The sequence below is a fragment of the Myxine glutinosa genome, chromosome 2 (genome assembly GCF_964187855.1).
Source record: "Myxine glutinosa chromosome 2, kmMyxGlut1.1, whole genome shotgun sequence".
NCBI lineage: Eukaryota > Metazoa > Chordata > Myxini > Myxiniformes > Myxinidae > Myxine > Myxine glutinosa.
In genome coordinates this window covers 94,925,809-94,941,444 of record NC_136262.1, presented here as the reverse complement: position 1 = coordinate 94,941,444, position 15,636 = coordinate 94,925,809, and the positions used below count along the sequence as shown (strand labels likewise).

The 15,636-nt window shown below is 51.1% G+C and overlaps 1 protein-coding gene across 7 annotated transcripts in view; it reads left to right on the top strand.

Annotated features, from left to right (window-relative positions):
* The window catches only part of TTC38 (tetratricopeptide repeat domain 38), a 117,274-nt gene that overhangs the window by 16,766 nt on the left and 84,872 nt on the right, over positions 1 to 15,636 (top strand). The window contains exon 1 of one of the 7 annotated variants that reach the window (XM_068107748.2): positions 8,397 to 10,262. The exons of the other annotated variants lie outside the window; for them this stretch is intronic. The gene's annotated coding sequence lies outside the window, so the exon portion shown is untranslated. Of the gene's footprint in view, positions 1 to 8,396; positions 10,263 to 15,636 lie in introns of those variants that run through there. 7 annotated transcript variants of the gene reach the window in all.

Sequence of the window (15,636 nt, the reverse complement as noted above, 5' to 3'; positions counted from 1 at the left end):
ATAAGATATGGTGGTGAACAGCTGTTTTAAAGACCTGGAGGGAGGAGTGGGATTGAAGGGAGTGGGGGAGTTTGTTCCAGAGGTGGGAGAAAAGGGGTATGAAAGAGTGAAGGTGAGCAGAGAGCCTAGACTTTGGCAGTTTAACCATAAGAGGGTTGCAGGCAGATCTTGTTCGACCTGAAGGAATATTGGGGGGACAGAGCACAGAGAGAGCTATGGGAGCAAGGCCGGAGAGGAGTCGGTGGAAGACAGAAAGACCACCAACCTGCCTGCGGTGAGTGAGTGAAAGGCCCTCGGAGTTGACTACATCGCAGGAGATTCCAATGATTCTGAAAGCTTTGGCCTCAACAGCGTGAAGCCGAGCAAGGTGTGAGGCAGGAGCACCAGCCCAGAGGGGGGAACAGTATTCCATTGAGCTGCGGATGAAAGCCTTGTATGTGGTGAGGAGCTCAGGTGTGCCAAGGAAGGACTTCGCACGACGGAGGATGCCCAGTCGGCGACTGGCTTTGGAGGCCAGCTTGGAAATGTGGTTTTCCGAAGAAAGATCATGGCAGATAGTGAGACCCAAAAGCTTGAGCGACAGAACTTCTTGGAGAGGATTGTTGAGAAAGTAGATGGGAGGGTTGTCCAGTCGGTCCTTTCGGAGAGACATTGTAAGAGTGTGAGATTTGTCAAGATTGAAAGACATGTTCCACTTGTTTGACCAGTCTGTGATTTTGTCCAGGTCTGCAGAGAGTGAGGAGGCTGCAGACTGCCGATCTGAGGGATGAAGAATGGAGCGGCAGATAGTGGAGTCATCAGCAAAGAGATAGAGAGGATTTTCCAGAGAGTCGGAGAGGTCATTGATGAAGACCAGAAATAGCACAGGGCCCAGAACACTACCTTGGGGAACTCCAGCCAGAACAGGAAGGGAAGATGAGAGAAATCCATTCAGGGCCACACGTTGCCTACGACCAGAGAGGAAATCCGCAAGCCATGAGTGGAGATTTCCCTGAATACCATAGGAGGTGAGTTTGCTGAGCAGAGCTGGGTGCCAGACCGTATTGAAGGCACATGATATGTCAAGTGAGACAGCTCTGATTTCCTGTTTGGCATTGAGGACCTCCATCCATTGTTGAGACAGCAGAAGCAACATGTCCAGAGTAGAATGACCTGGTCTGAATCCAAATTGATGATCAGAGATCAAGCCATTGGAGAAGAGGAAGGATTTGATATGTGAAGCAATGATGGATTCCATGACTTTGCTGATAATTGGGAGCAGGCTGATTGGTCTGTAGTTGCAAGGATCTGTTTTTGCACCTTTTTTGTGTAAAGCGGTAATGTTTGCTGATTTCCAAGATGCTGGCAGATGACCTTGAGCAAAAGAGAGGGTGAAAAGAACAGAGAGAGAGTGAGATAGAGCGGCAGAGCAGGATTTTAGGACCTGAGGGCTGATGCCATCTGGTCCAGTTGCAGAATCAGAGTCGAGGTTTGATAAAAACTTCTCCACCTTGTCAGGAGAGAAGGACACAGAGTCCAGGAGCAGTTGGGTTCGACTGGGAAAGGTGGGAACAGAGAGAGATGGGTTTGGGACACAAGATTTTGAGGCAAACACAGAGTTGAGGCATTCAGCTTTGTCACGTGCGGTGTCAACTGTGTAGCCATTTGAGGTAAGGGAGGGGATGGAGGGGGAACAAACACCAGAAACGGATTTGACCAGATGCCACCAGGATTTGGAGGAAGGAGACAGGTTTGAGAGTTCAATCTTGAGTGTGGAGAGATAGTGCTTCCTGGCACTCCTGAGGGTAGAAACACACTTGTTTCGAGCTTGGTGGAAGGAACTGAGATTGCCTTCAGTTGGATTTGCCTTCCAAGACGCAAAGGCAAGTTGTTTCAGGGCAACTGCCTCACCACAAGATTCAGTGTACCATGGACGGGAGGAAGGGTAAGACAACTGAAGACGAGATGGGATAAATCTGTGCATGAGAGAGAGCAGTTTGCTTTGGAAGAATTCCTAGGAAGAATTGATGTCAGAGGCATTAGAGATGGGAGACCAGTCCAGTTGATTGATGGCTGCTTGCAGACCGTGCCAGTCGGCCTGAGTGAAATGCCAGACTCGTCGGCGCTGAGGAGGCTCTCTGAGAATGGCCAGTGAGATGTCCACTTTAACAAGCACATGATCAGAAGAACCGATTGGAGCAGAAGAAGAGCAGCAGACATTTGCAGGGAAGTTAGTCATAACCAAGTCCAGAAGAGAAGATACTCCATTGACTGAGATCCGGGTCGGGAAATTGACAGATTGTGTCAGTTCCAATGAGTCGCAGAAGTCCTTTGCTGAGGTGCCATGGCTGGTGAGAGATGAACCCACACCCAGCCAGCTGGCATGATGACAGTTGAAGTCGCCACATATGAGGAAGAGAGAGTTTGGATGAGTTGATAGAAGTTGGTCCATGTTGTCCGACAGAGAAATGTAAATGGAGTCATCACTGTTTGGAGGATGGTACAGAACACATATGAACAAAAGGTGGGAGCGGAGAGGAAGCCGTAGCCAGAGGTACTCCTGTGGGTGGGGTGGAGAGAGGGCAGTGCAGGGAGAGTGAGGAAGAGAGTTTTTGATGAAGATAGCCACCCCACCACCAGGACGAGGATCAGGTCTATCGTACCGGAGGAGGGAGTAACCAGGAAGAGATATTAAGGAATCAGAGACATCTTGAAGGAGAAAAGTTTCTGTTAAGCAGATCAAGTCTGGATTTTCAGAAGCAACCTGAATGGAGAGATCAATCAGGTTTGAGCGAAGGCCCCGGATGTTTGAGGTCCATACCGTTAGTGAGGAGAGAGGGGGAGCATCGGGTGCAGGACAGGGGAGGGGAGGGGTAGGGTCAGATGAAGGGTGAGAGGGGGATGTAGGAAGAGCAGTTGATAGTGTGTCAGAGATTACAGAAGAGTTACAAGAAAGGGAAGGATGAGGAGGACGAAAGGTTTGATGGTGATGGAATGAGGCACAGTGAGAGTTTGTTTGAGGGGGGGCAGAGGAAAGTAGAAGGTTGGGGGAGGTGGAGGTATGACATAGGAGGGAGAGGAAGTGGGGAGGAGGCAGCTTTGAGAAGGAGGTGGGAGGTGGGAGAATTTGGGAGGGATGGTTGGGGGGGAGATTTGAAGGGGAGGGGCAAGAGGGGAGTTTAGAAAGTGGATGATTAATGAAAGATGAACATATATAACAAATTGGGTTTGTTGTGATTTTCAAGTTAGCGATTCGTTTAAGAACGATGGAGGAGGGATGGAATGAATGAGAATTTAGAGCATGGAGTGATTTGGAATCATAAGAGATTGAATATTTTTTTGAAATGGAATGAGTTGAAGAGGAAATTGAAAGGAGCCTTTTAAATAAGAAGAAAAACAGCGTGTTGTAATAAACCACTGAATAAAACACTGAAGGGAATAGTTGAAACATATTTAAACAGAACTGTGAAGAACAATCTTATATTCACAAAAATACCAATGGGGAGAGGAAGCCTAGAGCGACGACCACGAGTCACTTGAACAGGGCAAAAGGTGGAAGGCAAGGGGAAAATGGCGGCGGGGCGAGACAGCGCACATGGGCAGAGGCAAAAGCACACGAGGAGAAAGGGAAATAAAAGTTTTTTTTGTTTGTTTTTTTTTGTTTGTTTTTGGGGGGGGGGGGGTGTGTGGGGGTTACAACGTGAGACAAATAGTAGATGTTTGGTGAAGCTTGGTGGAGAAGGGGAAATCAAAAAAGCTAGCAAAACAGCGAAGGAAGGAACAACCTTCGACGGGGGAAGCCTGAGGCTGCAAGGCCTTGCTCGCGATGCGGCAAACAAACGATTAATTTATGAAAGATAAACACCGAGAAACTTCCAAGGGGGACACTATAAGTTCACACACCGAACGATAAATACAGTTTCGACAAAATACAATTTACACACAAAGCTGAGGTATTTACAAGAATTCATTACACAAATTACACACACAGTTCTCAAATCCTCAACACTGCACCCTTCTTCCCCACGGGACGTCCCGGCCCGCGAAAACTTTAACTTTAGTGTGACACGCAGGTGTAGTAACCCTCTACAATTAACCTGACCCTGAGTGCGACAATTTAAAAACACAAATAAATATGTCCCGCTAATTGCGTTGCACCCTGCCTAACAGTTTCACACCCACAGCTAACCGAATTGCAGAATTATTTTCAAACTAAACATGAACGGTGGGGGAGCATTATTTACAGTGACATTATTTTGACTATTTACAAAACGCAACCCAGGTCCTGTGATTTTTCTTTTAGGGAAACAAAAAAAAGAAGAAATTCCTGTTGGGAGGGAGGAGACAGCATGCATTGACGCACCAGCACCAATAAACACCAAAGCACCAATCACCAAAACCGCACCAAAAGCACCATTCGGTGCAACAGTCACCAGTTCATAATAATAACACACAAAAAAAAACAACTGGTGGTGGTCTTCTTTTTCTCTGCTGGGCCGATGTTCTTCCTGACGTTTTCTCTACTTGCGGCCTATTTGGAAATAAAAGGGCACCAACGCGTCCACTTTATATTTAGGACCACAGGGGCCAACTAAGGGTGGTCCACCTGTTTGGCATAGGTGCCATCTTTACCCTGGGCCGCAAGTAAGATTACCTGGCCACCATGGCCGGTCCCCAGCAGAGGTGCCAGGCCCCAAAACGTGGGGTCCATAAAGTGGTGCTTGGCCGCAGAACGGCAGTCCATAAGTGGTGCATCAATGCAAGCATGCTGGTTGCGGGGGTTCGGGCTCACGGACGCGACCTCCCCGCACGCTCCTCTCAGTGCCCAGAGAGCACAGTCCTCGGGTGGGAGACAGGGGAACAGAAGACAGGTGAGTAATGGGTCAGGGCGCAAGGGTACACATCAAACAAGGTAATGCAGAACGAGGTGCGCATGGAGAGCGAAGTGAGAAAGCTCGTCCCTACCGTACGCCCCCCACATGTGACCTACACTACCCCCCCTTGCCCCTCCCCGTATTTACAAAAACCTACACATTTACAAATTCGTCACTACCATCACATTGTTGCGGATATGAGGACAGTATTTTTTTTGATTGTGTTGTATTGTGGTAAATTGGTGATGAATATTGCTTGAGTCTGCGCCTCCTGCCTCCGGAGCTGTGTAAAGGTCAAAAGGGCGTCCCATAATTAGTCCACAAGCATACACGTCAGCCAATCATAGAATACCCCTGTTCGATAGTTATATCTTATTCTGTGTTTTAGGGTAAGGCTGTGTCTCCCATTAATAGAAGTACTCCATTGCACCAAGTGAAAGAGATAGATTCCCTTCATTCCCATTCCCAAAACCTCCATTCCCCCTTTTCGTCAATTGCCAACTGCATTTTGGGCGGTTTTCCCTTCATCCGCCATTGACCACGAGGCAGGGTTGGGGAAGAAAGGCGGGTCCCCACCTCGTCATAGAGGGGAGGAGTGAACCAGCCCTTGCCGACCAACCCAGAACGAGGGGTTGGCTTTAGAGGGCGGAGAGAGAACGTTTTGGGGAGGTTCGCAAAGGGTCAAGGGTGGGGCTTATATAACCCGAGGCAGAGGCCCCCAGAGAGAGTCGAGGAGGGAGGAGATCAGAAGACAGAAAGGCCTTGAGTTGGACTAAGCAAGAGAGGAAGTTGTTGGACTGGGTGGGACTAAGAAAGAGAGAGAAAGAGGCCTGAAGCTTGTGAGGGAAGGAGAGAGAACCCGTCACACCAACCCCCCACCAGCTGCGTTGGCTCCACCAAGCGTTCACCTCCACCAAGCTCCGCGTTGGCTCCACCAAGCGTTCACCTCCACCAAGGCTCCACCAAGCTCCGCGTTGGCTCCACCAAGCGTTCACCTCCACCAAGGCTCCACCAAGCTCCGCGTTGGCTCCACCAAGCGTTCACCTCCACCAAGCGTTCACCTCCACCAAAGCTCCACCAAGCTCCGCGTTGGCTCCACCAAGCGTTCACCTCCAGCCATCCACCTCCTGCGATTCCTGTCATCATTCCCCGCGTGAGTCTGTCTTTTGTTTGTTCTGTCCTGGGTTAATTAAGACTGTAGGTAAGCTAGTATTTTCACTGTGTCACCTGCGTCTTATGTGCTGTAAATAAACGTGACTGCTTTCTTTTTGCTTATGTGTGTAAATAGTAAATACATTTAGTAGTATTTCCAAACCTTTCTTTGCCTTCGTCTTCCTCTTTGCATTCGTCGTTTTAGTCTTTTCCCTCATTGAGCAGCCGCGGTGTGAGCCGGCCAACGTTTGGGTGGAATCGGGTTCTAATCGGGGAATAACTGTTCGGTCGCGGCAATACCAACCGCTCGGTAAAATAACATCTTTAACCGCGTCCGCAACAATTGGTGTCGGGGAGTGGGATACGAGGCCCGAAGCGCGCTTAACGCGCTCAAAATTACAAAGTGCTGGAAATTTGTGTTGTTGTAAAGGAAAACCCGATTTTTGAAATCGCGCCATGGCTGGTCAAGGCGATCGGATGCCGGTGGGTGAGCTAGAGGAGGGGTTAGGAGTAACCCAGGATCAGAGGGACGAAGTAGAGGAGAACATGGGCAATGTGGTTGAGGGGGTATCAGACGCACAAAATGGCGTCCTCGCGCACGTGGTTGTAGCGCCACCAAATTTTGCCGCGCCCGTGACCGAAGCAGCACCAAATTGCGCTGCGCACATGGTCGCGGCAGCCGAGCCTGAGATACCAGGGTACATGCGATTTTTTATGGACCAATTAATGGCAAAAATAGACGAATGTGGGGAGATCATGGATCGCAGGATGGGCGAAATGAGGGCCGAAAGGGAGCAGAGGGACAGAGACCGCATGGTGGGCGAGAGGGTCCCAGGGGTGCACGAGGAGGTAACGCGGGTCGAGAAGCGCTGGTTGAGCGAAGCGGAGAAAAGCACGGGTACAATGACAGGGGTAGAAATCGTGACCCGGGGTTTGGAAAAGCCGGCGACCGCTGAGGTAGAGGAGGGTGTTTTATTAAAGCCAACGGTCGTCGAGGGGAACAAAGACAAAGCAGTGCTGGGAATTAAAATTGAAGATATGACGGAGGTAGCCCGGGAATTGCAGGAAGAAATGGAATATGTACAAAGTCCCTGCTCAACTCATGATGATGTACTCGCTAATCCAAATGGAAGTTTGCAGGTTCGTGTGGAGAAAAGGATCCCCCAGGTGAGTCGTGCTGTATATTGTGCGGGTAGATTTTGCAGGAGGATGTTTAGCGACAAAAGAATTGTCGCGCGCTTGGGATCGAGGAAGCATCCGGGCGTTGGTGAGGGGTCCGGGGTGAGTAAAAATGGCACGCGTGTGAGGAAAAAGTGTGCGTCGGCGAGTGGGTGTGTTATAACGTGTGGGAGTGAAACCGAGTGCGAGCGAGAATGCACGTCGGGGTGTACGGAGTGTACGTGCGAGGGTGAGAGTGACCCGGAGAGTGAGTTGGTGGTGGAGCGGGTGCGAGAATGCACGCTTGGAATGGTTGAGGGTGTGCGAGGAAGCACACCTGGGTTGGTAGTAGCGCGAGTGTGGGAGAGCCCATGTGAGCGCGTTAGTGGGTGGATGCAAGAGTGCACGCCCATGGTGAGTGTTACGGAGGACGTAACGGAGGAGAGGTGTGGACCGAAGTGTGCGTAAGAGTGTGCACGAGAGGTGTGGTGTGTAACAGGGAGAGCGTTGGTGGAATGTATGGACGGCGTTGGAACGCCGGGTTTTGTGAGGGTGAAAGGGGTAGCGTATGCGTGTGAGCATGCCCGTGAAGCATCGACGGTAACCGGGTTAGCGGTTAGGGCGACGGATAGCCGATGCGAGCACTTGGGGCGCGGTGTGCTTTGTTGGGTGCGAGGCCCGGCACGGATCGAAACTGCGTCGTTTCTCTTCAAAGCGTCGTTGCCGATTCGGGCTTGGCCCCGCCCCGCACGGTCGAGTCCGGGCCTTGTCGGGCCAGGCGACCGGTCCGGTTCAAGGGCGAGTGGGAGGAAGCGGAACGGTGCCCCCTCGTGGGGACGGGGTTCCGACCGAGGGAGATTGAGCCATCGGGCCCAGGACCGCAAGGTGCCGCGCCGAGATGGTGCGTGGAACCTCGGCCCAACCAAACCACCTCCCTTGAACCGAAAGCCGGACGGATTCAACCTGCAGGCGACCAAACCACCCGAATTCATTGCTCGGCTTTGCGAAGCCGAGTTTAATGATGTCATGACGCACCGAGGCTAGGATATAGCGGACTGTGATGATGGTGATAGTGATAGTGATAGTGATTTGATACGAAATTTAGAAAAGTGAATAGAATTGGCAGTAATTGGAAAATTTTTGATTGGTTGAAATTTGGTGAGCAAAATTTATAGTGGGACCTCCCCGATGTGGTGGGATGGCAAATCCACCATCCCTCACAGGGGGGGGGGGGGGGGGCAAAGGAGCACTAGTTTATGGGGTGTATGGCAGTGAAAACGAGCCCGGGTGGGTTAGGATATTGTGTGTAGGGACCTAGAAGATGACATTAGGTAACGTTAAGGTTAGTTAGTGACAATGACACCTGTAGTGGGGACGCAGGTAGATTAGTGTGGATGATAATGACGTGGTATGTGCTTAGTTTAAAGGGAAGACGGGGAGCACTAAGTTAGCAGGGCAACAGGTAGATGAGATGATGCCGTGTGTTTGAGGATTGAACAGGTGTGATTGAACAGGTGTGATTGCACAGGTGTGCAACTGAACAGGTGTGTGGAGCAGTGTATGAGGGAGTAGTGGTGATTGCGTGTAGTGCTGACCGAATGGTCCAGGACGAGGAGGAGGGTGCAGGTGGCACCAGGTGTGAGTGCACAGGTGTGCAACAACAGGTATGGAGAATGGTTGTGTGGAATAAATGGTATGGGATATATGGCGTATTGGAATGGATGGTCGTGGAGTGAGTATGGTGGAAACTGTGGAGTGGAGTGGATGGTGCGGAGGTGTGAATGGGGGAAGAGTGGACCCCCATCATGAATACCCGGGGCGGGTAGTGTAAGTGTTAGGTAGAGGGTATAGGTAAATTGTGGTTGGATATTGGCATCTGTGGTGCAGGTGAGAGAATGGCATTTGGATGGGTGCATTAGTGTTGTGGAAATGGCTGGGCGTGTAGCCTGTTAGTGTGTGTAGTTGGTTTGGGCACTCCACCACTGTGAGGATGTCGGCCAGGTGAGGCCGCAGGTGGGCTCTGGGAGCCGGTAGTTGTGGATGGGGCCCGAGGATCCGGAGGACGGACCCGGGTAGCCCAGTGCCAGAGGGCACCAAGGGGTGACAGAGCCAGGAGGGGCCTTCCCCAGTTAGATAGGTTAGGGTGAGGAGCAGGTAAGCTCGGGAGGCAACTGCAGTGGTGGAGGTGTGCAGGTGGGTAGACCTGCTGGGAGAGCTACACGTCACAGCCCAGAAATTGTGCAAGGGCACCGGGAGATGAATCGGGGGAGTGAGACCCCAAATTGAGAAGCACCACAGTTTGGTCAATGGGAATTTGGTTTTTAGAACCCATAGTGTAAGTTGGCCAATGGATTGGCAGTGAAAGACCCCGGGTAGTGTAAAGTGTGTTAAAATCATTTAGAGGATAGTTAGGATGAAGGATCTCCTCGCACCATCTGCATCCACTCACCTGAGGTGACAGGTACTCCACACCATGCCATGTTTTGATTATTTTTTACTGTGCAAATGTTTGGAATGTGAGACGCATCATGACGTGGGTGTGACATTGTGCTTGATGTTCCATCTCTTCCTCCTTATGAGGATTGATGATGAATTGGGTGATGGCAAATTTTGGTTAGAGGGATTGTGGTGACGAATTTGGTATAGAGGAAATATGGGGAGACGTGACAGTAGCGACGGATTGGTAATGTGTAGATTTTGTACATATGGGGTAAGGGCAAGGGTAGTGTAGGTGACAGGGGGGTGACGTACGGTAGGGACGAGCTTTCTTACTTCGCTCTCCGTACGCATTTCGCCTTGCATTGCCTTATTGATGTGTACCCTTGTGACCTTACCCCTCGCTCATTTGTCTCTTTTGTCTCCCACATGACCTGTGCGCCATTGGGCGCCGAGGGGAGCGTGCGTGAGGCGGCCATTGTGCGCCCGGCACTCTCAGAACCAGCTGTCTGCATCGATGCACCACATTATGGACCACATGTCTGTGGCCGAGCACCACTTATGAACCCCATGGGTTGGGGCATGGCCCCTCTGCTGGAACCGGCCATGAGGGCCCGAAATCTTGCTGGCGGACCTTGGCCACAGGGCACCGATGCCCCACAGGTGAACCACACATAGTCGGCCCTGTGGGCCATAAATAAAGAAAATAAAATGGACACGTTGGGCACACTTTATTGCAAATAGGCCGCCAGTAAGAAAATGAGAGAGAATGACAACAACTGGAAGACATAATAATAGCCAGCAGAGGGAGCCGAAGAGCAAGATAGAGGAAATATGGGGAGACGTGGTGCAGGTGAGGTGTGATTGAACAGGTGTGATTGCACAGGTGTGCAACTGAACAGGTGTGTGGAGCAGTGTATGAGGGAGTAGTGGTGATTGCGTGTAGTGCTGACCGAATGGTCCTAACCTGCAGGGTTAGGGGTTGTTGGTGTTATTTTCTTGAACAATGGTGACTGCACCGATTGGTGCTTGGGTGTGTATTGGTGCGTTTTTGCGTGCTTTAATGGTGCATTGATGCAGAGCAGATTGTCTCCCCCCCAGAAAGAACAATTACAGGTCCTGGGTTAGTGTTGTAAATAAAAGCAGAGTCATTGTAAATAATGCTCCCCACCGTCAGTGTGTAGTTTGAAGACCATTCCGCAATTCGGTTAACTGTGGGCATAAGTCTGTTAGGCAGGGTGCAATGGAGCAGCGGGACACATTTATTTATGTTTTAAAAACTGTCGCACTCAGGGTCAGGTTAAAAGTAGAGGGAACTACACCTATGTGTCACACTAAATAAAAAGTTGTAGGCCCGGGACGTGCCTAAGAGGAGGAGGGTGCAGTGTTGCGGATATGAGGACTGTATTTTTTTTGATTGTGTTGTATTGTGGTAAATTGGTGATGAATATTGCTCGAGTCTGCGCCTCCTGCCTCCGGAGCTGTGTAAAGGTCAAAAGGGCGTCCCATAATTAGTCCACAAGCATACACGTCAGCCAATCATAGAAACCCCTGTTCGATAGTTATATCGTATTCTGTGTTTTAGGGTAAGGCTGTGTCTCCCATTAATAGAAGTACTCCATTGCACCAAGTGAAAGAGATAGATTCCCTTCATTCACATTCCCAAAACCTCCATTCCCCCTTTTCGTCAATTGCCAACTGCATTTTGGGTGGTTTTCCCTTTATCCGCCATTGACCACGAGGCAGGGTTGGGGAAGAAAGGCGGGTCCCCACCTCGTCATAGAGGGGAGGAGTGAACCAGCCCTTGCCGACCAACCCAGAACGAGGGGATGGCTTTAGAGGGCGGAGAGAGAACGTTTTGGGGAGGTTCGCAAAGGGTCAAGGGTGGGGCTTATATAACCCGAGGCAGAGGCCCCCAGAGAGAGTCGAGGAGGGAGGAGATCAGAAGACAGAAAGGCCTTGAGTTGGACTAAGCAAGAGAGGAAGTTGTTGGACTGGGTAGGACTAAGAAAGAGAGAGAAAGAGGCCTGAAGCTTGTGAGGGAAGGAGAGAGAACCCGTCACACCAACCCCCCACCAGCCGCGTTGGCTCCACCAAGCGTTCACCTCCACCAAGCTCCGCGTTGGCTCCACCAAGCGTTCACCTCCAGCCATCCACCTCCTGCGATTCCTGTCATCATTCCCCGCGTGAGTCTGTCTTTTGTTTGTTCTGTCCTGGGTTAATTAAGACTGTAGGTAAGCTAGTATTTTCACTGTGTCACCTGCGTCTTATGTGCTGTAAATAAACGTGACTGCTTTCTTTTTGCTTATGTGTGTAAATAGTAAATAAATTTAGTAGTATTTCCAAACCTTTCTTTGCCTTCGTCTTCCTCTTTGCATTCGTCGTTTTAGTCTTTTCCCTCATTGAGCAGCCGCAGTGCGATCCGGCCAACGTTTGGGTGGAATCGGGTTCTAATCGGGGAATAACTGTTCGGTCGCGGCAATACCAACCGCTCGGTAAAATAACATCTTTAACCGCGTCCGCAACAACATCTTCCCCATATCTCCGATATACCAAATTCGTCACCACAATCCCTCATACCAAAATTTGCCATCACCAATTCATCATCAATCCTCATAAGGAGGGAGAGATGGAACAAAAGTACAATGTCACACCCACGTCATGATGCATCTCACAATCCAAACATTTGCACAGAAAAATAAAACCAACAAACCATGGCATGGTGTGGAGCACCGTCGTTACCTCAGGGGAGTGGATGCAGATGGTGCAAGGAGATTTCAATCCTAACTGTCCTCTTAAATGACATTAACACACTTTACACTACCCGGGGTCTTTCCCTGCCAATCCATTGGCAATCTTACTCTATGCGGTTTTACGAACCAATTCCCATTGACCAAACTGTGGTGCTTCATCAATTTGGGGTCTCACTCCACAGATTCAACTCCCTGTGCCTTTGCACAATTTCAGGACTGGGTCATGTGGCTCTCCCAGCAGGTCTACCCACCTGCACACCTCCACCACTGTAGTTGCCTCCGAGCTTACCTGCTCCTTACCCTAACCTATCTACCTGGGGAAGGCCCTCTGGCGCTCTCCCCACTCGGTGCCCTCTCTGGCACTGGGCTACCCGGGTCCGTCCTCTGGAACCTCGGGCCCCATCCACAACCCTACCGGCTCCCAGAGCCCACCTGTGGCCTCACCTGGCCGACATCCCAACAGTGGCGGAGTGCCCATTCAACTACACACACTAACAGGTCACACGCCAGCCATTTCCACGTCACTAATGCACCCATCCAAACACCATTCTTCCACACGCACCACAGATGCCAATATCCAACCACGATTTACCTACTCCCTCTACCTAACTCTTAAACTACCCTCCCCGGGTATTCGTGATAGGGGTCCATCCTCCCCATACACACCTTCGCACCATCCACTCCACTCCACATTTTCCACCATACTCCCTCCACACCATCCATTCCATACTCCATATATTCCAGACTCCATGTATTCCACACAATCATTCTCCATACACCTGTATTTGCACACCTGTGCCATCACTCCTACACCTGGTGCTACCTGCACCCTCCTTCCTCCCAGGACCATTTGGTCAACACAACACACAATCACCATTACTCACTCATACCCTGCTCCATACACCTGTTCACTTGCACACCTGTGCAATCACACCTGGTGCCACCTGCACCCTCCTTCCTCCCAGGCTTCTTCAATCATTCCATACAATGCACCACCACAATTGTTCCTCATGCACTGCTCCATACACTTCCACGCTCATTACAACTCACAATCACCTCCCGAGCATTGCCCCGCAATTCCTCATTTGCTCGATATCAATACTCTCACACACACGGCATCATCTAATCTACCTGGTGCCCTGCTAAAACTCGCGCTTCCCCGTCGCCCCTTACATTATTGCGCTCCCTCGTCATTATCATCCAACTACCCTCTCTATGTCCCTGACTACCTGTCCAATGTTGCTACTTAAATCTCCAGTTACCTATGGTCATCTTCTCTAGATCCCTATCAGTTTATCCTAACCCTCCCAGGCTAGTTTTCACTGCCATAACCCCATAGCTATTGCTCATGTGCCCCATTGTGAGGGATGACAGAGTTGCCATCCCACCACATCGGGTATCTCTCACTATCAATTTTGCCACCCACAAATTCCCTATCCCTACCACATGTCCATCAAACTTGAGCCTCGGTGCATCGTTACATGCTCAGAACTTGGCTTCGCCAAGTCGAGCAATGAATGCTGGTGGTTCGTTGCCGGCGGTTGGGTCCGTCTGGCATTCGGTGCAGGGAAGGGGGTTCGCTCAGGCCGAGATCTCAAGGTCCACCTCGGCGCGGAGCCTTTCGGTCTCCCGCCTGATGACCCGATCTCGCCCTGCCGGAACGCCGCAACCAAAAGGGGTCGCCGTCCCGACCCTTCTTACCTTTCCTTGAACTGGGCTGCCCGCTCCGCTGAGCGGAGCACGGACGCGACCGTTCAGAGCGCGGCCCTGCGCGATTCGCGCACGGCGGTTCTTTCGAAACCACCGTGGTTACGATCCCCGCTGGTTGCCGCTGCACACAAAGCCCGGCACGAACCGCGGGCTCGCTTCGGCTAAAAGTCGATCTAGCTGCTAACCCGGTTAATGTCGATGCTTCACCTGCAGGTTCACACGCATACGCGACCCCTTTCACACTCACCGAGCTCGGCGCTCCAACGCCGCCCATACACCCCACGTACTTCGTTATTGCACTTGTTCTTGTTCCGCTCACAGACTTCGTCACACACCTGACCACCGCACACCTTGGCACACACTCGTCGTTCGCACACCTCATCAACACACCTCCTCGCGCCCACTTCTCGGTCACACCCTCTGTGACAACCATGGGTGTGCACTCATCGGCACACCCAATCACGTGCTTCACTACCAAATCAAGCGTGCATTCCCACACGCGCTTGACCATTCCAGGTGTGCATCCTTCCATTCCAGGTGTGCATCCTCTCTCACCTGCTACAACCAACTCGTACTCCGTGTCACTCTCGTCACTCTTACCACCACACTCGGTCACGCATTCACCCTTACTCTTGACAGCGCACTCTGTAATCATGCGCTCCTCTGTTACACACCTTTCTCGCACATCCTCCTGCGCACACTCTCCCGTTATGCCCTCCGTAACACTCACCACAGGTGTGCACTCTTTCGTTACATCCCCTGTAACACTCCCCATCACGCGCTTCCATGTGCCCCCCCGCACACGCGCCACGATCAACTTACTCTCGACAGCACACTCATTCCTCGGCGCGCACTTTTTCCTCACACACCCCATAGTCGGACATCCTCGCACACCTCCTCCTCCACACTCTGTACCTGTCGCACACCTTACCAGCGGCCTCTCACGAGCACCCGGGTCTGCACCAACACCCAAGCCGACTGAATCTCCCCTCACACCATATACATTTCCGATTATATCGCCACTCACCTCGGCACCTCGTCGTCGCTCCTCCTCCGCCACCTGCAAACTCTTTATTTGGGTAGTGAGCACATATTCATGATTTGAGCACAGACCTTGTACATATTCCATCACCTCCTCCTTTATCTCCCTCTGGGATTCCCTCCATCTCTTCTTAATTTCACTCACCCCCTCTTCCACATCCTCTAATTTTTGCTTCACCTCTTTCATTTCCCGGTGCGCCCCCTCAATTTCGTCCTCTAAGGCCACCTTTATAGTTTCTATGTGCGCCCTCACCTCCCGTTCTTTCGTCTCCATTACTTCTGTTACCTCGTCCAACCTCTTTGTCAACCCCTCATGTACCATCTGACATTCCCTCTTTGTTGCTATAAGTTCCTCTTTTATCTCTTTCTGCGTCGCCTTCAACCCCACGATTACCGCAGTGTTCTTCTCCACTTGCTCCCCTAATTCCTTTTGTCCCACCGTCAGCTGTTCTACTTCCCTCGTCAGGTCTTCTATGCCCCCCTGTAACCTAACCGTTCTATTTCTCACCTCTTTCTCCATACGCTCCTCACCT